Here is a 22,771-nt window from a genome sequence, read left to right as displayed (position 1 = left end):
TCTTTTCCCCTTCTGTTTCAATAAATTCTCGATCTGTTTCAGCGCCTGTAACTTTTTGTGGTTTTAAATATATTTATTACCATCTGTGTAGTACAGTAAAATAACTAGTCTTAGGGCACATATTTACAATGATGCAGTAAATGTCTTGAGGGAGTTAACGACCTTTATTGCTCCCCTAACTTTGCCCAAGGGCTAGACATAGGCAGGGAGGTCTCCGTTTTAGACGTCTAACGGATTAGGATTATGCTAACGGGTTGAGGTGGTTGGCGAGTTTATCGGGAATTTTGCTAGGTGGTTAGAATATTATTAGAATATTCGGTGGCGATTAATTTATTTACAAAGGGTATTTTGAGGTCATTGTGTATGGTATTACTGAAGACAGTGGGAGGAGTAACCACGATCCTGAGGATTATACGGAATTACTTCATTGGATATGGGTAGGCTTAGCTTCCTTTGAGCCTAAAGAATACTATTTACCAAATGTACACATTTTTCTTTTAAGATTAATATTTAAGCTTTTAAATTTTATTCTTTTCTGTAAATAAAGTCTGACTAACCAGAAAATTTGTAAATGCGAAAAGAGCTGGAGGAAGAAGAAGAGGTTACTTTTTTGGTATCTTCTGTTCTCGCTTTTGCAGTTGTTGTCTGTTGTTGCTGTTGTTTCTGTGGAGACTTTTCTAGACGTTCATCCGCGCGTAACATGAGGGTCTCCTATACAAACTAAAGTCCTTCCATTAATCATTAGGATCTTCCGAGTTCTCCAATGGTCAGACTACTGCGACTACTGCCCTGTGGAGGGGGAGTGCCATAGGGCAGTGTGCGTGGACCAATCCTGTACCCTTTCTACACCTCAGACATGGCAACCCTCTGCCTCTTTGCATCCTTTGCCTTCGGCATTCATTCCTCTGATCCCGATCCTACAATTGCTTCGGAGGAGCTTCAGGCACACGACCAAAGATTGGAGCTTGGAACTTTGGAAGATAATGATTAAGGAAAGCAAAGCACACTCCGAAGCAAACCCTCGCTCAATATTCCGCAACCACATTCTCATCCCTAAATCTGACTGTGTTTGCTACGTTGGGTTCTTTCTTGACTCATTTAACTTGGAACCAACACATCAATTTAAAAAAACACACAAAAAACAGACATTTCAGACTACTCTATGAACCCCTTAGTTGCAAATATAGCATGTTGATTAAAAGAAAAGAACTATATGGACATATGAACTATCGGGCACTAATGCTAAAGAGGAATTTTTATTGACCTAATGCTTTATTGATCCAATGGAATATTTATAAAGAAGCTTAGTATTTAAGAACGTTAATTTCTGGTAAAACTATAAGTAGAATAAACGTTAATGCAATTGGAATTGGTGAATTTTAAGCCTAAGGAATACATTCTCCCGAAATACTGAATCTCAAAGCAATTGCCGACTGTTTTATCAGCTTTCAAACGCAAGCATTGGCAATGCTCGTCTAATTGTTTAACAATGTCATCTGACCTCGGGTCTTCCACCCTCCCGGACTCTCCGTTCATTAGGAGGATCAAGGGGATGGTAAAACATTCAGCCATTCATTACCCTGAGAGGTTCTGCTGTGCATCCCACTAACAAATTGATGCAAACCGTCTCGTATGTAAAGGAGGGCAGATGGATAACGGTTGTCGATCAAGATTTTAATACTTGAGACGCAGGACTGACAGCTGGAGGAATTAAACTAGATGTGTCTGTTTTCCAATGGACTGTTTTTAATTATAATTTTTATCTAGTTTAGTGGTCTAATTGACCAAATTACTTCTTTCAATTAATTATTCTTTTTATGTAAGTTCATGGTTGAGATGAAAAAGTTAGTCACGAGCGGGATTCGAACCAAGGATCTTCGGATCAATATGCCGCTCCTATAACCACTTGAGCAGTCACCAACTCCCCATCTCCGAGTGGTCCAAGTCACGATAGCTCAAGTGGTTAGAGGAGCGGCGTATTGGTCCGAAGATCCTGGGTTCGAATCCCGCTCGTGGCACTAACATTTTCATCTCGACCAAGACCTTAGGTAAAAATATCCCCGAATCCCTGAAAATGACTTCAAATGAAATCGAATATTTGCAGAACTGTTTTTGGATTAAGAAGCACCCCCAACCTTGACCACAACATCATTACAATTACAGCTGTTGGTCGATCTAATCAAGAATTTATACGATTAGTGTTTACTGACAAAATTAGTCAATATTAATAGAAAAAAGTACTGTAGACACTAAGTTCCTCATCATACTCTCAAGTGTCAAGAATTTATACGATCAGTGTTTACTGACAAAATTAGTCAATATTAATAGAAAAAAGTACTGTAGACACTAAGTTCCTCATCATACTCTCAAGTGTCACGAAAGGATAATGTCCTGTTAGCTAATCGATAGCGTCGTTGATATGATGCCACGATGTTTGAAAAACGATGTAGAAAGAGGGAACATTTAAATAGTAGTCGGTTGAGATGAGGAGTCTCGAGGACCTAAGTCACTACAGCTCAAGTGGTAGAAGCACCAGGGTATTCCGGACGTCTTGGGTTCGAGTCCAGCTCGTGACACTAATTTTTCATCTCAGCCTTCTCTACATTATATTTTTAAAAACTAGTTGAGATAACTATTAAACAATGTTAATAATAAGAACTCAGTTCGTTAAAAAATATTGTGAGGTTTTGTATGAACTTGTTAAGAGCTTTTTAACACTTTTTCCGACGTTTGATCGAAAAAGAATAATTAATTGAAAGATTATAATTTTTGTTTATAAAGTAAATTAGGTAATTATGATCCATAAAACATGAATTTAATCTGAGTAAAACTGCTAGGTCAGGTTCGATGAAATCCTTTCTGGTTAATATGAGATTGGACCTTTTGAACTAGCTCACAAGTAAATCGTGTTCAATATAAGTCGTAAGTAATTCATGTAAATTCGTTTCGAGAACAAGAGTGTTCGCATTTCAACTCACGTACTTACCTTGTTTTGACAGGGGAATCCCTTCGGCTAATAAACGTACGAGGATTATCGTCGAACAGATTGGTGTTTTTCAGTTCTTGACATCAATCCGGATCAGAAATTGCTATGAGTTTCTAATGTGTCAGCGTTACAGAACTGAGTAAAAACCTTTTATATAAAAAAAAATTCTCACGGCTCTTACCTTAGCAATTTTTTCGTGAGGACGTGGGAGTTTCCAAGATTTTCCCGTTTGATTAAGCATCCATTCGAATTTCTTAACGAACGTTGTCTGGTTAGTGTGAATTTATTTATGTGTTTAACTTAGTAAACCACGTTGGAGGTTTAATTCGTTAACACTGCATGTATGAATTTTAATAATTCTTGATCTTAGCATTATTTCACATTAAGGAAACAACTTACTTCTTTTATGACCTCTTCTGCCAGCTTCTGACAAATTATTAACCTTCTGGGCAAAAATATCTTTAACCTGTGTGTATATGCTGTTATACTAAAACATGAAATTTTCTGATATGACAAATCTATAGCATGAAAGACAGAGAAAATATTTTTTTCTTGTTCTTTTTTTTAAGAATCCTGCTTTTATGGCTAATAATAAACAATTTCGCCCCCTTTTAGCAATTTTCCATTAATCTGGATACTAACCGTTTGTCATTATGACAGAGTTTTTCGGTTTCGAGTTTTTCCTGTTTTTTTTTTTTTTTTTTTTTTTTTTTTTTTTTTTTTTTTNTTTTTTTTTTTTTTTTTTAGTTTATTTATTTATTTTTTTATTTTTACATCATTTTGTACAAAGTGACTACAAGGGGAAATGTCTAGGACATTATACATCCTTGTGGCAGAGGGCTTAAGTATATTTAAAATATTTGTTGATTTGGCCGGGAGAAATTAGAACAGTGGTGAAAATTATACTAAAAACCACTTTCAGAAAGATTACATTATAAATATGGAAGTTACAAATAATTACATATATTATAAATTACAAATCATAAGACTACATATGCACAATATATAAGTTTGATAAACAACACATTTCTTTAATATTAGCTAATTTCATAAATAAGTTAATAAATAAGCAAGGTAATAAATAATTACTAATAAGTTAAAATCATTGAATAGACTTGTACAATACATAGTCTGACATTTACTAATTTGATAAATAAATAAATACATATATAAACAGTAAAATTAACAATTTAATAAATAATTTAATAAACAACTTAACAAACAATTTAATAAATAATTTAATAAACGATCTAATAAACAACTTAATAAATAATTTAATAAACGATCTAATAAACAACTTAATAAATAATTTAATAAATAATATCACAGTGAATAAATATGCAAAGCAGTCATACTAAAATGTGTTTGATCCTCCTGTGTTTCCAATTTTTGTTGAGGTTATAGTTTCCTACATTCTTTACTGTCATATTTGTACTCTCAGCGCTACGTTCATAGAAGGAGCTAGTGATCCTTTTGATATCATCCTTAATGTATGGGATGTTTAAAATTTCGTGCATATAGTTTATACGAACACTTCTTTTAGAGGATGTAATTAACCTTAAAAATTTATTTTGAATTGTTTGTAGGCACTTTATATTGATGTTTCTTGTGTAGCTCCACACCTGACAGGCGTATACCAGCATTGGCCTGACTATGGTTTTACATACAATGAGTTTATTTTTGGGGCTCATCCCAGATTCTCTACACATTAAAGGGAACAGAGTCTTGTTAGCACACTTCCTTTTATCAACATTTTTACAAGTGGTGGTACCAAAGTTAAGCTTGCTATCGAGGTGTAAACCAAGGTATTGGACACTATTGTGCCAAGGAACATTTGAGTCACCGATTCTTATAAATTCCCTATGTATAGGATGTCGTTTTGTAAATAGAATTGCCTCAGTTTTTGTTGTGTTTAACCTGAGTTTCCATCTGTGGCAAAACCTAACGATCCTATGGAGGTTTCGGTTCAATTTGTTAGTAATAGCACTTACCCCCCACGATGAACAGTATATTGCTATGTCATCAGCATACATGGCTATTTCACAGTCTAGCCTAGGGATTCATTCATAAATATATTGAACAAGGTTGGCCCTAAAACCGAACCTTGTGGGACTCCAGCGTAAATTTTACATGGTGGCGAGACAATATCATTGGAGGTTACCGTGAATGTCCTTTTTTGAAGATAACTAGGTATTACTCTAACAATGAGGCTTGGGAATTTGTCTTTTATAAACCTATAGACAATACCTTTGGGCCAAAACGTATCAAATGCCTTCTCCATGTCGAGCAAAACCATCCCCGTGTGTTTTTTAAAATTAAGATTCAGCGTCACATGATCGACAACTCTGGATAATTGAGTTGTCGTGCTTAATCCCGGACGAAACCCATGTTGGTACTCAGAAATTATGTTGTTGGAGAGGAGGTGACGGTTTATACGTGTCAGTAGTATTTTTTCAAATATTTTGGTAATTGTGCTGAGAAGGCTGATAGGTCTATAACTAATAAGTTTTTCCTGGTAAATCTGAAGGCTTTATGTAGTTTCACTAATAGTCTTACTAACTTTTAACCGGGATTTCGTCTACGCGGGACTGTTTTAATGTACCTTTCTAATGCGATGAAGAGTGCTAGTATGGCTTTCTCATATAATATCTTTTTAATATCTACTCAGAAAGAATTTTCCGGGATGCTCTGAAAGGAAAGAACCAACACACACGTGAAGGTGAATGGAGTTCTTGTTAATAACATAAGACTCGCTGACGACACTGTCCTGCTTGCATCAAGTCTGGTAGATTTGCAAGGATTGTTGAATTCTGTTGCTACAAAAAGCAGTTCCATGGGTTACGACTTAACAGGACAATACGACTAAATGGATGGTTATCAGTAAAAAATAAAATGGTTCACAGAACCTTCTCAAGATTGGCAGAGAGATAATTGCTAATGTATCATCTTATAAATACTTGGGGTGCTATGTCAAGGATAACTGGGACCCTGCATGCGAAATCCGTTGTAGAATTGAACTAGCTAGAAATTCCTTTCAGAAAATGAGGAAAGTCTTGACAAACCGGGACTTATGTATCAGGCTTCGTGCTCGAATACTTCGATCATATGTATTCGGTATACTTCTCTACGGGGGTGAAACTTTGACCCTTACAGACACATTACGCCGGAAGTTGGAAGCATTGGAAATGTGGACGTACCGACGAATTCTGAAGAAACCTTGGACAGCCAGAGTCACTAATGTGGCTGTATTACAGCGCTTGAATGAAAAGCTAGAACTCCTCAACACCATAAAGGGAAGAAAATTACAATATTTTGGACACATAATGCGCAATGAGAAATATCATCTGCTGCGGGTTATCCTTCAAGGAAAAATAGATGGGAAGCGTGGCCCACGGCGTAGAAGGACATTCTGGCTTAAGTTCTTCTAATGGTCCGCAGTGAACACAGCTGATCTGTTTAGAATAGCTTTGGATCGAAACCAGTTCAGGCTACTGACCGCCGACGTTCTACGAGGACATGGCACTTGAAGAAAAAGAAGAAGAATATAATGTCTCGTTCGTCATATTCTTCTCTTCTTCTTCAGTTCTCTTCGGTAAATACATAGTAAAACATTGTCTATAGGGATGGAAGGATAACATGCTTTCTTAGCGGATATCCATACCATTATAGGAATGCACAGTTGAAATTCAGCCCTTTTGATCCGGCGGTTTGGTCTGTGCGATATCTGTCAGCCACGGAACTGTTTGTATAGACTGTATGTATAGATAGGAATGGAATTTCAAAAAATCCTTTTTTAGCGGCTATCCATGCTATTATAGGAATGTACTGCCAAAATTTCAACCCTTTAGATCTAGCAGCTTGGTCTGTGCGTTGTTTGTCCGTCACAGAACTCTTTTATATATAGATAGGAATGGAATTTCAAAAAATCCTTTTTTAGCGGCTATCCATGCTATTATAGGAATGTACTGTCGAAATTTCAACCCTTTAGATCCTGCGGTTTGGTCTGTGCGTTGTCCGTCCATCACGGAACTGTTTGAAATATATGTAGATAGGAATGGAATTTCAAAAAATCCTTTTTTAGCGGCTATCCATGCTATTATAGGAATGCACTGTCGAAATTTCATCCATTTAGATCCACCGGTTTGGTCTGTACGGTGTCTGTCAGTCACGGAACTGTTTTATAAATATAGATTTACCTATGAAACAATAGTTCTAACGCCACAGATAAATGGAATTGTAAAGTAACTTATCAGTATTAACTGTCGCTTAATTAAGGGTTACACCTGATGCTCTAATAACGGGCGCAAAAATGATTTTAGACGGCTCCAACCCTTCTGGCTTAACCGGCACCACATTCCAATAATGTTAAAGTCGTTAACACCCCTCAATCACTCAACCCGCTCATTCCTCTAATTTAAGAGGTAAACATCGAGCCGGAGAAAATGAGGCTTCCTAATCATTAGTCATAGTCAAAGGATCCTCGGGTGGTTTCAAAATTAACCCGAGTTCCGTCGGCGCTCGTTTTGATCCTTCGGCTAATGGAATAATGGATGCGGGCGGCTGTTTCGGAAGTGTTTTCTCTGGCGCTCCTTGTCCCTCCTGGTTTTTGACAACAAAATCTTTATCCTCGGACGGAGAAGTGTCGATTCGGGTGGTATTAACGAGCGTGAGAAGGATGAGACGGCAAGTCGGCGCACAAAGGCCCTCAGGTTCCACGTCTCCTGGTGGGGAGTCGGTTGTGTAATACAACGTTCACTGCAATCATTTCCTCCTGCCGAGTCAAACCATGAATTATAGCCATAGCCTCATAGGAGCATTACCCTTGCGAAAGTCTCAAATAAAATAGAGTTTTTCTTATTTTCTACTATACTTAACCTTTAACGTATTATGCACTAATGATATTTAATACAATCGGGGGTCCTAGACTACAGAACGTTATATTTTCAGATCAAAACTGGCTTTTTCGTTGGGAAATATGTTCGTGCAAGTTTCTTTTTTGTTATAAAGATTACTATTTGATATATGAGAACTGACCTTTTGACGTTGGGTTAACAGGTTTTATATATTTTTTTTCCAGTTTAATCCGATCTTACAAAGCTCAGGATCATTAGTATTGTGTTATTGGTGAATTCATAATGAATAACCGAAATAATAAAAGTTCGTAATAAAAAAAGTTAGCACTTTTTGTTATGTACAATATAGAAGAGAACATATATCGCAAATCCACAAAGGAAAGTGATACAAGTTGAAAGATTGTAAAAACCGGATTATTTAGGTTTTTTTGTTCAAAATATTCTGCTGTGATGCTACATGAAAATTGACACACTATAGGTGGACTCTTAGCTGGTATGTGTCACGTTTGAATTTGAGGTAACATACTGTCACCATTCAAGAAAAGTGGCATATTTTTATTCTGTGTCAAGCTTTAAAGCATAGGTGTAAGTATTTATCAGGAAAAGTAGGGCATTTTGAATTACATCAGTTTTTCTGTTGTTTAGTGAAAGATTTTATGCTGTACCGCAGTCATATTTTCACATTTTTAAGAACAGTCAATTGGATAAATATGTTTTTCATAATGGGAAATTGACATAGGCCCTGATGATGTCCTTCAAATAGGTCGAAAGCTTGGCAGTAACAACTGAATTTGTTTTTTTCTTCAAGACCATACCTTGATCTGGAGTGTTTGTCAATTATTTTTTTAAGTTTAATTTCTCTTATGTTAATAATTCATGATAATTAATCTGTATTTAAGGTATTGGTGAGATAAAAAAGTCATTGTCACAAGCGGAATTCGAACCCACGACCTTCGGCTAGATACGCCCTGCTCTACCACTTGAGCTATCGTGACTTCGATCCACTCGAACACTAACTTCCCATCTCAACCCTCTTTTTGAATTTTCCCTCCTTTTTGCCATTTGTCAAGTGTCGTGTGATCTATTTGATTCTCGGCGACAAATGAAATGGCCACGGAGAGCTTTAGTGAAGATGTACTTCATTTAACCTATTAAATGCACTAGTTTTCCTGGTCCGATTGACCAAATAATATCTTTTAATTAATTAATCTTTATTTAAGGTATGGTGAAAAATGGCAAAAGGAGGGAAAATTCAAAAGGTGAGGTTGGGATCGAAGTAACGATAGCGGTAGAGCAGCGGCGTATTTAGGCGAAGGTCGTGGGTTCGAATCCCGCTTATGACACTGACTTTTTTATCTCAACCAATTCCTTAAATACAGATTAATTAATTGAAACATATTATTTGGTCATGTGGACCACGAAAACTAGTAGAGCTAATGATAATATTGATTTTTTCATAATTTTTTAACAATATTTTCTTTTAACTTTTAGATTATTTTATAGTTTCAACAATTTTTTAAAAATGTTTTAATGAAAATACTTTTAATAATCAATAAAACCTTTATATCAATAATTAATTTTGTCTTTAAAATAACTAATTAGCCCTGACTCCAGGAGGAAAGCACATTTGGGTCAAAAAATCTTAAAATAATCAGTAAAACTTACTGCATGGATATTTATGCTCGTTTGGTAGATTTTTATGTTGTTTGTTTCTTTTATAAATAAATTAATACCCTAATTCATGGACCACTATTGTCGTTAGAGCAAACAAACTAACTTAAATTACTGAGAGCCAATATATAAAAAAAATGTCAAAACTCAAAAAGGGGTAGTTTTTAGGGGTAGTACCCATAGCGTAATATGTACTTTAGACATAAGTTGTGTCTCTGATGTAAAATTTTCTTTCGTTGAGTTGTGTCACTTTTCTTGTGGATGTGCGATATATTATATATTATTTTATATTGAATTATAATAATCTACTAGTACTAATAATAATAATAATAATAATAACGTAAATTTAATAATAAATAAGATCTGTAGTAAAATGATGAAACCGGTATTTTTATTGTAGGTCTTTTTAGCTTTTAATAAAAATTTAACCCAAAAAGAGACCAAATTTTCATCCGACGATAATTAATGTATTAATGACTTGGGGACTGCGGTGGTCCAATGTTTATTTGCCGATTTTCCAATTTAGGTTGGCCTGGTTAAGCCCATTTTAATTGTTAATAATTTGGATAAAAAAGTATAGTGAAGTGGTTCGTTAAGCCCTGTTGTATGACATGCACTATAATGACGTAATAATATAATGTTTGATAGTTTATTAACTTATTTGAATTTTGTATATTTTTTCCGTTTAAACTCAGTCAGTATGTTAAAAAAAGGTCGTGTGGTTGGTTATATGTGAAGCGAGAAAGCACTGTTCGAAGTAAAACACTACAGCTTTCAACCAGTTGGGCTTTATCGCAAATATTGAATCGTCAAAGCTTTAGTTTTATTTGTACGAATAATTTGTTGAAGGGAATAAATTATAAATATTTAAATAAATTGAAATTTCTTTTTAACAAATATTTTACTGTAATTACACGCTAATTATATCAAGGAGCCAATCCTGGTTCAGTTCAAAATAATTTCATCCACTTCTCCCGCCAAGGAATGTGGATAAATTAACAAAATATGTTCTCAAGTTTAATATTACTTTAGGAAAACAACTATGAAAGTGTTCTTCGGTAAGAATCTTTAGAACTATAAGCAAAGTTTTATTAAATTCCACAAAATCAATTCTTCTTTCATTCTATTAAGTCTTTATTAAAATTTTTAAGAAGTGACAGAATAATGCTTGCAATGAGGAAGAAAAAGCCGAAAATCATTAACTTTATTGAAAAGTTAGTTATGTAAAAAATGAAAGTTATTTTCTCATCACATAAACCAAAAACGTTTCATTCCAATCGACGAAATTGAAATGCCTGCTTCCGAATAAGTAGGCAGATAGATCAAGAATGGAAGGGGGAGCCAATCATTTCGAAAAGAAGGATGGGTGCAATAGACCTAATACTTTCGGTTATGTTACGAGGGTGATCGATTGAAAGACATCTGAAATAATTGGAAAACGTTTGAAAGTTTATGATAATTTGAACAAATGTTGATGATAAATCTTCTTTACTAGATAAATAGTCGAGCTATAATTGTTTGTTTTGATTTCAGGATCCAGTCTGGAGCAGAATTCCCGTACGAAGGTAAAGATTTTAATTATGCAACGGCTTAATTTTTTTACAACTTTAAAAGACAATAGTCGTTAGTGTTTCTTAGATCGCTGACACATTTCAATTTTCGGGCTTTATTCGATGATGAATTGCAAAAGCGCCATTCTCAACGCCAGTATTAATGAAACATAACGCGTTACATATTCATGAGCGGAGCGGGTAGAGAAAAAACTCGGCCGGGCGGTCCAAATTGGTATATGTCCACCTACTATCCGGACAATCCTGGACAAAGAAAGCCGGGAATAATTGTCGTTTGTAGTCATTATGGAGGCTTTGGGCGCGTGCCTGCCGAGGCAGATCCCGGAACGACTGCATTCCTGGCCCATATTAGACAGAGCTAAATACATAGGATTTACAGGATTTTCTAAATACCACGTTTATGCAGTACCTGCTGGTTTTCTTATCCGTTTGATAACTGAAGTAAAACATTTTAAAATAATTTTACCTTCAACGTAAAATCTCACCCCCACCAAGAATATCCAAATTTAAATGATTTTTATTATTCGTTGGCCTATTGGGTTAGCATAATGTCCCAAATATATTTTTTATTTATTTCCTTAAAGCACTGGAGGATCTGATTTGCAGAAGAATGTCATCCTCATCCAATTAAAATGAGATATGGTAGGTTATCACACTTATTTTGGGGCCAAAGCCCCCGTGTCCAGTATGCCGATAAAGGTCGCTGGATGCAACCATCTAATTGAAGGGTGCCTTTTCCTTGGCTCGTAGGAATGCCATCCGATTTGAGAATGTTTGAGCACGCCAGTACCTAGGTCCCTTTTTCCGATTCTAAAAGGAAACAGAGTTGTTCCATTGGATATAATAATGATAGTTTTGTGTCCCTAGTGTGTGTTGAGAGGGAATGTATTTATTAGCGAGAATGTTTAGCGTGAGAGGGCAGATAGTGGAATATGAGAAACCTATTTACACTCAATTAGGTTATTCGTGCAATAGTGTAAAGGATGATAGATGAATATCGACTACTTTGCCACCGTAATTGAGTGAACGGTATGTAAATCAAAAAGAATGTTATGTGTGAGTGTGAATGGATTTAGGAACTGTTCGCGTAGGCGGCTGAAATGACCTAAAAGCTGGTAGCTCCTGGAGCTTAACTACGGCGGCTGGATGGATAAGACCAGGTCTGACCCCGGACTGCCAACACCTGGCCAAGGCCTGCCGGTAATTTATTTTAAATTAAACAAGGTGAAATTGCCGGTGGACTGCGAGTGATACGCTCAACGTTTTACACGCGTTTGTGCATGTACATGAGAGTGTGGATTGGATATCAGTAATCAGTAAAACTACTTTGTAAAAAATAGTCGTTATGTTTCGTTGTTTCTACTTATTATTAAATAACACTGCTAGGTCATTACAAGCCACTTTGTTGTCTTTATTGAATTTTTATTTTACAATAATTGCAAGAAAGAAGAACTCATTAGAAGAGACACTCCTGTCACAAAACTAGCCGAAGGTCATTGCCGTCTTTGCATAAAAATTGGAAATAATTAATAATAAACACATAACTAAGTAAATAAATGGTTGTTTGCTGGTATGGTGTAAGTTAGATCTATGGTCAAGTAATGTAAGTAGTAATTTGTCGGTTATTTTCTCGGTTCCCTATACACATTCTCTTAGTGTCCTCCCAAAGTCGTGTATAGGGCTTTATTAATTTATTATTTGTTAATTTTTACTCACCATTTTCGGGACCAAGTTTGGATAAAGTTTATGTGGAATTGGGTGTGACTAGCTAGGGATCAGGATATAGTATTGTTTGGGAAAGCAGGAATGTTATGTATATGTTAATAGGTAGAGCACTAGGATGCTGCCCTGGGGGAGACTCGCTCTAATAGAAATGTAAGAAAAAGCTGCCCCCTGCGATCCGGCGGCAGTAGGATTTATTAAAAAGTACGCTTGAGTCATCTTAAAACCTTCATTTTTTAGGTACTACAGATAAAATTACTCGAGTTACAAGCTTCAAAATTGACGAACCATCCTGTGTTCCAAATTGCGACCCACCTTGGGAGTCGTGGCCCACTTTATGTGGAACTACGGTGACAACGGGTGGTATAGTGTGGTTTGAGACTCAAGACCCCGAACCGGCTCACCTCGTGTTCTCATCCACGGCCCTTTTTCTCAATCCGAGCTCCTTCATTCTATCCTGTGACCCTTCCTAACCCTAAGGGGCGTATCCAGGCACAAAATAAAGGAGCAGCCCAGAGGGCGTTGCAACCTCTCTAAAGCACAAGCTGTACTCGTGTCGGCCTAGGGTCGGCCTAGGCGGCGGGTGCCTTAGCAAAGTCACACGAGGGCCAGTGCATTAGATCCTGTCTGCAAAGATGGGGGAGGGTGTGTGGCCATCTGTACCACGGGGTAACTAAACTTTCCAAATTCAGCCCTAGTTACACTGTCTTCTAAGCTTGCGTATGGCCAACGTTAAACCCCCCGGCCTCACGGGAGACGTTGCGACCGGACGACAGCATGTAAGCGTTGAGGACGCAATGATCATGCTATAGTCCCTCGAATGCGTGAGTAAGCGAATGGAAGCGGGTAGTGAATCGGTGTCTCGGACTCGAATATGCTTTGCATTGTTGTGCGTATGACCGGCGTGGTACCCTTGGGGAAGCGAAGGATCGGACCACCAAGGCTGAGCCTATGGCGTCCCTCGAAGACGCTTTGCAGGTGTAGGCTGAGCTCGATAAGAGACTTTACCGTAGGCGGTGCTCATCTAGGGTGTGGTTAGCAATTCCACTTTAAACTAAACCGCTGCCGGGGCGTTCCCGGAAGTTTCTACGCTAGGGGAGCCCCTATACTCAGGGAAATAGAGTGGCCTTCTCTATCTATGGAGTACGCGGGAGAACAGGCTGATGTATTTCGGAGTGGACAAGCGGAGAGCGAGGTTGTCTTGGCCCTTAGGGGCTGGGACACCTCTACACCAATGCTGCGGCGGTAACACCATTCCGTCGTATGCAGAAGTTCGTCAGCTCTCATCTTGAGAATCAAAACGTCCGATAAGGCCAAGGGCCGGGTGCGGACGCTAAAGATCCTCTTGTCTAGTTGACGATGAGTACTCGGGAACACAATGTTCCAAATTGCGTTTACTTGAAATATGGGCGGCTATAAATACGCTGACAAATTTTTTTCTGTCATAAATTTACTTGGTTAATATTAGTTTAATGAGTTTTTTATACAATCAGCCTAAGGAGATAAATCTTTTTTTTTGCCTTGTGTATCCATATTAACCACTGGATAAAAATATATGACGACGACCATATGTACTTTGAGCAATTCTAAAAGTACTTTTAAAAAATATTTAAACAAGTTATAGGATGAAATCTACAAGGCATCCTCCTAGACGAAACCAAACCAGACGGTAGGAGAAGTATAAATTTTTGCCAGTCCGAAAAACTTAAATCTTACAAAAACTCTAATTTTATCTCGCTATTTATTAACTAATTAATAATAAAGTGGAAAGTTTATGGGCCGACAAACAGCTGAGGTCATCGCCGGTCCTCACCTTGTTTTACTTCTTTTTCTCTTTTTTCGCGCGTATTTTGTTTTAAATTGCAGCCATTTGAGCGTCTCGATCTAGTTACTAACTCTCTGATTTCAGATATATACTACTTTGACATCCTAGAATGCTAGTTTCTCGTTTGTACCTCAGGTTGTCAAATACAGAATAGAAACAAAACATACAATACATATATGTATACATCACCACAAAATGTAAATGTAGTCTGTTCACATTTACCCCCCAGAGTACTCGATATTCCTTGGGGCGGGGTTGAACCCCCTCCATTCTCGCTAATAACTTGCTTTTACTCTTCTGACGTCACACGCTCACCCCAGAGTACTAGATATTCCTTGGGGCGGGGTTATAAGCAACCCCTTCCTTTCACGCTAATAATTTACATTACAATTAACACAAACACAACACTCGATAGAAGTCTGAACACATTCACTCTCCCTGATTACTAGATATTCCTCCGGGGGGAGGGGGTTGAACCCACTCCACTCTCGTAATAACTTACTTTTACACTCCAGACATCACACACTCACCCCAGAGTAATCGATATTCCTCGGGGCGGGGTTAAATTACCCCTTCCCTTCATGTTAATCATTACATTCATTACAATAAATTAACATAAAGTCAACATAGAAACAACACAAATTTAACATTTAAAAATCCCTATAGCTCAGAGGTACCGGAACAGCGATCTGTGCCCGCTTACTACGCACAGGTTCGATAATATGGCAAAATATTGTCTATATCAGTCAAGCCTTCTACAATTAAAAAGGTGCTCGATCGTTATTCTATCCTTGCATAACGGGCACCTCGTGGTCGCTTTCCGGCCAGAAGGTGCGTTATTGTTGTATGACCTATGCGTAGTCTTGTCAGTGTGGCCTTTTCACTTTTCGAATCGTTCTCCGTTGACAAGGGACCGACTTCTTTCTTAACCTGCCACAGTTAGCATTATAAAATATTAATTATTATCCATTATTTAAATAAATATTTAATTGATTGGATTTTCGTTTGTATGCGGACAATAAGGTCAAATAACTAAAAAGTTTTAATTAAATTCCCTTCAAATCAGAACTTTAATTTAATTTTCACCACCACCACCACCACCTTTCGATAAGGGCAATCTTGCCTTACATCGAGTAAATTAAAGTTCTGCAACTTCTGACGGTGGCGTTTATTGAAAATTAAGTCTAGATAGCGGTCTTTCTCAGCCGTCGTGGCTCCGGACAAACATAGTCGACAAGGGCAGAATTTAACGCCCGGCTGTTAATTTAACTCGACACAATTTCATTACAAGGAGGGAATAAATTTGAAGAAGAGTTATATAGGAAAGCGTTTGTGTTTAACTGCCGGTTTAAGTATGTATACGATATGCGGTAAACGTCGCTGGTTTGTTATTAGTCTGACGTTCTAACGAGACGAACAGCAGTTAAACACTATCAGTGTGGCCAAGGAGAAAACAGCCTGAACTATAAAAACTACTAAATTCAAAACTAAAACACTTTCCTAAGTGGATAGAAAGTATTGGTATATTCAATAACGTAAAGTTTTTGAAAATCTCTTATTACACTACTTCAAAATCTTATCGTTTCAGAAAATCTTGTAAACCATAATAATTAATTAAATATGGAGTTCAATAGTGAATTATTTCCCATCTAGACTAGTAGTTTGTACATCTATGAACAATAGTATTTAATCAAAATAGATCAAGTAAGTATTTTGACTTATAGGATTAGTTGCAATGATGTATGATCGAGTTTGTGGTCACGGTAGGCGGTGCTTCTTAATCCAAAAACAGTTCTGCCAAGATTTTAACTTTATGTGAAGTCATCCTCAGGGCTTCTCCGTGATATTTATATAACAGAAAGTTTTATGGTAAAACTTAAAGCCAATATATACATCACTCTTCCTTTTTTCCGTTTTTTGTTTTATAAGATAAATATTTAAAATTTTAATAAATAAAGTAATACATATACATTTAAAAGTCATAATAGACCGATTTCATTATTTTAATTAATTATACTTCTAATCTAAGGTCTTGGTCGAGATGAAAAAACAAGTGTCACGAGCGGGATTCGAACCCACGACCTTCGGCTGATCGTGACTTCGAATTCAAGATATCTCAATTGGTTCGTGGGTTCGAATCCCGTTCGTGGCACTTGCTTTCATCTCAATTAAGTCCCTAGATTAAAAATATAATTAATTCAATTAATTATGCGTTTTATCTAAAGCCTTGGTCGAGATGAAAAAAGCAAGTGCCACGAGCGGGATTCGAATCCACGACCTTCGGCTCATCGTGACTTCGAATTCAAGATATCTCAATTTGTTCGTGGGTTCGAATCCCGCTCGTGGCACTTGCTTTTCATCTCAATTAAGTCCCTAGATTAAAAATATAATTAATTCAATTAATTATGCGTTTTATCTAAGGCCTTGGTCGAGTTGAAAAAAACAAGTGCCACGAGCCGAAGGTCGTGGGTTCGAATTAGTATAATTAATTTGTAAATATAATTATCACAAGTGCTATTAGACTAGAATTAATTTTTGGCTTTATCTTCATGACTTCTAGTCTAATAGCATTTGTGATAATTATATTTATAAAAGTACAATGTTTACCATTTAATAAATAAAACAAAAATTTGTCCCCTCTTGTTTTATTTTTGTTACGAATATTGATTTTTTATTGGTTTTGGTACTGTTGTATTAAAAGGGTGGATTAATCCTTGAAAATGACTTCAAATAAAGTCGATTATTTGCAGAACTGTTCTTGGATTAAAAAGCACCCTCAACCTTGACTACAACATCATTACAATTACAGCTGATGGTCGATACAATCAAGAATTTATACGATTAATGTTTACTGACAAAATTAGTCAATATTAATAGAAAAAAGTATTGTAGACACTAACTCCTCATCTCAACTGACTATTGTTTAAATTTTTCCTCATTTTATGCCATTTTCATACATCGTGGCATCATACTCTCAAGTGTCACGAGCGGGACTACATGATCGCCCCTACATCGATGATGTCCTGTTAGCTAATCGATAGCGTCGTTGATATGATGCCACGATGTTTGAAAAATGATGTAGAAAGAGGGAACATTTAAATAGTAGTCGGTTGAGATGAGGAGTCGGTGTCTCGAGGACCTAAGTCACTACAGCTCAAGTGGTAGAAGCACCAGGGTATTCCGGACGTCTTGGGTTCGAGTCCAGCTCGTGACACTAATTTTTCATCTCAGCCTTCTCTACATTATATTTTAAAAAACTAGTTGACATAACTATTAAACAATATTAATAATAATAAGAACTCAGTTCGTTAAAAAATATTGTGAGGTGTTGTATGAATTTGTTAAAGGCTTTTTAACACTTTTTCCACCGTATTTGATTGAACCTTGCTTGTAAGCGGATCATTATACGTTGACTATTACCTTTTGGCTTTTCCAGCAAATTGTAGGCAAACAATATCACTTTGTTTAACGCCATTGGGGCGAAAAAAAAGCAATACGCGTACAGAATAATAATTCAGATCCCAGTAAGAGAATTTCCAATCCGACGGGAAATTGACGGTTTGAGGTGACGGAGGTATCTGGGGTTTCGCAGTTGTAAATTGAACGAGAGTCGGTTTTGTACAGAATTCCCTGTTATACGTAGATCCAATTACAGATCGGAAACTCGTGCGACTAGGAAACGAAAGCGGCAAGGACGACGAGAGCTTGAAGATTGCCATCTTGGACAATAAATGTATATTCGCCTTACAGGGAACGCCGACATTTTTTCCGTCGGGTATAATTACAAAAAATACTAGGGACGCCGGCAGCCTCTGGTTGAACGAACCACGATGATTGGGCATGATGTGATGTGTTTGTTTTTCGAAACACCGTGTTTAAATTGTAATGAAAATCAATCTCAGTTCAAGACGAAGATCGTTAGTCCAATGTCAAATATGATAAATCAAATGAAGCCAATTAGCAATGATTATCATTATAGGTTTCTTCGTACTCACTTTTAAATCTTATGCCGCTTTAATTTGTGGATTTTGATTTTTTTTAAATTTTTTTAAAATTTACATACTACATTATCATGTAAAAGATTTTACCACCCCAGGAAAGTTCCTTTTTTCACTCCTCATGATTGACAAAGCTGATTTTAACATGCTATAGGGGAAAATCTGTTATTAAAAAACCCCTACGTCTTACATTTTAATTTATATTACTAATTAAATAAATTAATAAATAACGAATAAATATATATAAGTTAACATACATTTATAGATACATATGTAAGTCCATGAAGATATAAATGCATATGTATATATGCACGTAACACTTAAATACAAGTTGGCCTCAAATCATGGGTCAAAAATTCAAGGACGTATAGGAAATTGAAGACTGAGAGAAAAGGTCCTATAAATATGGTTCCAGAAAGCCTTAGTACAGAGCTAGGGTTAAAAAGGGTGTGGAGGACCAAAACTCTTCAGCAATAAGGATATTAAGTGGCACCCAAAGATGTGCCATGAGCACAACGCCAACTGCGGCTCTGGACGTTTTGCTATACCTCCCACCACTTCACATTTTAACCCAAGGAGAAGCCAGAGCAACAGCCCATAGGCTCATAAATGGACAACCATCTGCTAGGATAGGGCATGTAAATAAACAATGGATACTGAGGGAGGAGATACAGGCAGATGCTTTTCTAAGTATGCGAATTGATGCCACTAACCCAAAGTACAACATCACCAAGAAGTACAAAGTGCTGATACCAGAACGGGAAGAATGGTCCAAAAGAACACCATTAAAGGCAAATTTCTACTGGTATACTGATGGCTCCAAAACCGACAAGGGTCGGAAGCCGGGGAGGGACGAACCCCAATGGAACTGACGGTGAACTGAGCAAGTGTACAGTTTCCAGTCTGAAATCATAGCGATTGAACAATGCGCCAGAGAAAAAAAAACTAGTAATACATTCCCGGAAGATAGCAATTTTTTCTGATAGCCAGGCAGCTCTCAGGGCCTCAGCTTTGTAGTGATTTTTACAGTCAGGAAACGGGGAGCAAGGTTGAGTTCGGGATCCCAAAATTTTCCTCCAGTTAGAAAACAAGAATTTTATTTACATAAAAGGTTTCTTTTTACATCCGTTTATTAATATCAAATGAATATATTCAGAGATAGGGGGGCGAGCGAAGAAAAAGAGGCCTGCCTACCTTTCCTGAGGTGGTCCGGTGTCCTGGGTTGGTCCCGTCCGAGAAACGTCCTCCTTTCTTCCTTTCTCTCCTCTTCCTTTCTCTCCTCTTTGCTTTCTCTCCTTTTCCGCAATCAGCCCTTTTCTTCTTCCGCCGTCCAGCAACCTTCAGATCAGGGAACAGATACTCCCTCTCTCCTCCTTTTTGGCATATATCCTTTTTCCCCCACTCCCGGTGGATGTGGACGCTCTCCCTGGGTAGAACCGACCTGGGGGGTGGATAGTCGTGAGATCGTGGTGATGAGGCCCTGGACAGGGCCGTCTGTGGTGGTTCCTCTGGGTCACCACAACTTCATGCGAGGCGAAGGCAAAGAGTGTTTGGAAGTGCATGGAGGCCCTGACGGAAGTCAGCGACACTAATGACCTGACCTTAGCATGGGGTCCTGGACATTCGGGCATAGAGGCAACGAAAAGGTTGACATGTTGGCCAAAAAGGGAACCAACATGGACTCTCTTGGCCCAGACAGAATGTCCAATACCATTTATCCACGAAACCGTAAACAGTAGGGACAGACGCTTTCATAAAATCCTAGACATTCATCCCAATCCTCCTAGTCACGAACCCTTCCAGACCATCCTTCCCGAGCCCCAATGGCCTCGCGATTTCTTCTCTAGTTGGGAAAGTGAGTGGTCTTGTGATGATAGACTTGTAACTAATGGGTGACTTCTACACTCGTCTAAACCAACTCCCCTAGCGCTGTTGTAACATAATAATAATTTTAAAAAATACGATCAGAATTTTATTCATGATTCAAATGTGCCGACTTCCAGATTCGGCGGTTCGACGTCCCACGTAGAAAATCATCGACAAAAAAATACCAAGCTTTCGGACCTGATTCGGCATACACATATCCGAAATAATTGCCATAGTCAGGCCACAACACGACTCTTGACAATAATCACCCTTTCATTACAAAATGAATTTCGTATCTAGCTGTACAAAAAAAATTTCTTTCCTATATTGTAATTCTTATTTCGCTATTTTCCCTTTTGCACGTGTTTTTATTAAGCTTATGCTTGACCAAATGAACTCAGTTGGTTTAAAAATATGTGAGTAATATAATCTCTTAATCTTGTACAAATAATATAGGATGAAGTAATTTATTAAGGTTAAATTAAAGTTATCTCCTTTCTGACGATCACCCTGATAATCTTGAAATTTGATCTTTGCCGACCCTCCCATCGTAACTAGATTGCGTATATAACTATTTATAATTCAATTAATTAATCTGTATTTAAGGTATTAGTTGAGATAAAAAAGTCAGGGTCACAAGCGTGATTCGAACTTACGACCTTCGGGCGTTGACACACGGAGCGGTTTTGCTAGGTTGTGACACATGCAGCGGTATGATGTGCGTTTTGGCCGAAGCGGTTTTGTTTTCTCTCAGTTATTAAATGTATCCTACAGCAGTGCATATAAGCATTGAACGTCGCAAGGTGTTATTTTGCAGTTTGTATAACAAGTCCTGTTTAATAAATGTATTGTTCTGTAACTGTATGTAACTTCGTGTATTAGTTACAGCCTTACAGACCATTCCCCCCATGCAGTACTTTTTTTTCTTTGATGAACATTCCATGTAACTGGTTACAAAGTGAAATCTCACAGTTATTTACACACTATGTCTCGTTCGGTTTTCTTTTCTCTATGAAGTTTTGAAAAATAGTCTTTAAAAATAAATATTTAAGTTGATTTATATTTAGATGGGATCTCGGGTAGCCGAATAAGCGTGTCAGACCCTCGGCTTAGATCCTGCAGTTGTAGGTTCGATTCCCGTTTCGCCCCCCCCCCCCCAACAAAAAAAAAATCAATCCTCTCTGATCAATAAAAGTAAAGTAATTCCTGTTCAGAGTCAAGGAAGGTTTAAACTACTTTTCATTTTTCATACTATAATTTAAAAGGCACAGAGCTGGGATTTGAACGAGGTCCCCTTCCTCCTCCAGATAATATTCAAAACAAAATCTTTATTAAACTAGTTACTACCATGTATCACCGACAGTCATACGCATACTTTGTACCCGTAAAGCTGTAGAAATCATTTAATTATAGGGTGATGTACTTTCAAGTAGTTGAAAAGTTAAAAGAGGCCCTGGAGGAAGGTGAGTTCGTTTTAAAAACGGTTGTGTTACTGTACAGCACCGTACAATCTGTAAATACTTAGATTCCCCCCCCCCATTTTTAGTGGTGGTTAAGTATCAATATGTAAAGCTCTAGATGTCAGGAAGTTGAGAATTAGCTAAAATTCTATTGTTTATTAATCTTATTGAACTGGCATTGGCCCATTCACCATGGAGTTCCCATGGATGAAGAGATACTTCTGGTGTCTCTGTTGTACTATCGTTGGAAGAAGAGAATGGAGAAAAACACAGGAGAATGTGGGTTCATCCAATTGTCGAGAAGAGAAGCGAAAGAGGGCATTTTAAGAATTTGTTTTCAGAGATGAGGAAACACCCTGAAGAATGTTTTAACTTTACCAGGATCGTAAATGGGCAGTTTTGACGAGTTACATAGTAAAATAAAATGCCGCATTACAAATTTTTTTCCACGTCTATTTTTTGCATCTTAAAAGTAAATTAGAAGACTGACAAACAAACAACCCTTCAAGAAAGTGGGGTACGAACAGCTCGAATAAACGCCACGTGTGTCAGGGCTGATGAAGTACTTGGGTACCACTCACCGCCTGGCGTTTTCAAAACCGACGCGTTGGGTCGTCTCCACCACCGACCGACTCGGTTTGAAAACCGACAGGCGGGTACGACCGCTACGTCTATCAGGATGCAACAACAATGAACGATACCTCGATTTTTCTCACGATAAACGCATCGGTCAAAACTGCTCCGTGTGTCATCGCGATCCTACGTACGAATTTTCCCGATCCTTTCGGACCACACTGATTACACGGCATTTAAAAATGG

The 22,771-nt window shown here is 37.5% G+C and overlaps 1 protein-coding gene across 2 annotated transcripts in view; it reads left to right on the top strand.

Moving 5' to 3' along the window:
• LOC112127377 (kalirin-like) overlaps positions 1–22,771 on the top strand; it is a 183,512-nt gene that overhangs the window by 33,318 nt on the left and 127,423 nt on the right. For both annotated transcript variants that reach the window (XR_002910540.1, XM_024228286.1), the window contains exon 2: positions 11,044–11,075. The gene's annotated coding sequence lies outside the window, so the exon portion shown is untranslated. The remainder of the gene's footprint in view (positions 1–11,043; positions 11,076–22,771) is intronic.

The sequence above is a fragment of the Cimex lectularius genome, unplaced genomic scaffold (assembly GCF_000648675.2).
Source record: "Cimex lectularius strain Harlan isolate CLEC.00 unplaced genomic scaffold, Clec_2.1 scaffold1, whole genome shotgun sequence".
NCBI lineage: Eukaryota > Metazoa > Arthropoda > Insecta > Hemiptera > Cimicidae > Cimex > Cimex lectularius.
Note: the sequence above shows the minus strand (reverse complement) of the source record. Positions and strands in the feature narration are given on the sequence as shown.